General features: G+C 41.4%; 1 pseudogene; it reads left to right on the top strand.

Moving 5' to 3' along the window:
- Positions 1–806: 806 nt before the first annotated feature.
- Positions 807–924, top strand: LOC126337398 (5S ribosomal RNA; annotated as a pseudogene).
- Positions 925–1,623: the final 699 nt, after the last annotated feature.

Below are 1,623 nucleotides of genomic sequence, written 5' to 3'. Positions count from 1 at the left end.
ATTAATAGTAGCCAGAGGAATAATGAAGCCCCAAAAAGAAACATGTACATTACCATAATCTGCACGATGATTCTGATGGTGTGCTCAGATTTTAAATATCTTTATTAGTTTAAAGTTTAGTATCTGAATGTAAATTATACAAGTAACACCCAGCAACGAATTTCCGAAATCTATACTATTCATGAAGGAATGTGTCAAATATTTACTGTGTTTTAGAAAGCACAGAGACATTAGGCTACTGCCTTGCTTTTGTTTCTACTGCTTTGAGATATGTTTATTTGATTTGTTTATGTATTTAACAGTGTGTGTTAGAGCGTGTTTACTGTCCAGCCGTAGAAATATTTATTTGATTTCAAGTTATTTACATGTAAACCCAGAATTTCGTATGTGTTTCAATATGTTTGTGAGTGTGCTGGCTTGGAGACATGGCGGGAGCGCTCTAGCCAATCACAGCGCTCTCTACTACGGTGGGCGACGACTGAAGTCAATGGAGGGACTGTATAGAAGTGGGGGAGGAGCATCGTTTCCAAAAAGGACACAGGGAGCACTGAACAGGATGGCGCGGTGGACGGTCTCTCAGGACCGAAGTGGGAGCCACACCACTACTAAAGATGGTAGACAGACTTTAGAAAATATATCGTCCATATGGTCCTGAAGATAACAAGGTTAGATAACTGGGAAGCTGTCGCACAAACAGCTTAAAGGTCACGCTGCTAACAAGTATAATATAAAAAAGAATGGGAAAGAGAACTGAAGATGTCAGGAGTCGATCAATTTGATTTTAGCATAGGTAAGGAACGGTGCATGCCAACGGCCTTGCCGCAATGGTAACACTGGTTCCCGTCAGATCACCGAAGTTAAGCGCTGTCGCGCTGGGCTAGCACTTGGATGGGTGACCATCCGATCTGCCGAGCGCTGTTGGCTTGAGGGGTGAACTCAGCCCTTGTGAGGCAAACTGAGGAGCTACTTGATCGAGAAGTGGCGGCTCCGGTCTCGTAAACTGACATATGGCCGGGAGAGCGGTGTGCTGACCACATGCCCCTTCATATCCGCATCCAGTGACGCCTTTGGCTAAGGATGACACGGCAGCCGGTCGGTACAGTTGGGCCTTCATGGCCTGTTCGGACTGAGTTCCGAAGCAACGGTGCCAGAGAGGCACTTCCGACGTTGTGCTTGATAATGCATCAAGACTTTAGAAAAATCAAGACACCCTCATGGGATTTGTTGACTGAGAAAAAAGCGTTGAACAATACAAAACGAAACAAGATATTCAAAATGTCCAGAAAAATAAGTATAAGCTATATGGAACGACCAGTAATATACAGTATCTACAAGAATAAAAAGAGAAAAATAAGAATGGAAGGGCAAGAACGAAGTGTTCACATTAAATACTGTTTAAGACAACTATCTAGTCTCTCACTCCTACTGTTCAGTCCGCATATCGAAGAAAGAATCTGTATTAATAAAAATGTAGATGCTCGTTTGTATGAAATTGTAAATCTCATGACATTCTTCAGTTATTGCTTTAAAATTCTGATACAAAGTATTTATGTACCTATGTTTAACATAGTGTTATGTATAGATAAATATGTAATATGTAAAAGGGAAACGTTCTTAGCAAAA

The sequence above is a fragment of the Schistocerca gregaria genome, chromosome 2 (assembly GCF_023897955.1).
Source record: "Schistocerca gregaria isolate iqSchGreg1 chromosome 2, iqSchGreg1.2, whole genome shotgun sequence".
NCBI classification, from domain to species: domain Eukaryota; kingdom Metazoa; phylum Arthropoda; class Insecta; order Orthoptera; family Acrididae; genus Schistocerca; species Schistocerca gregaria.
Note: the sequence above shows the minus strand (reverse complement) of the source record. Positions and strands in the feature narration are given on the sequence as shown.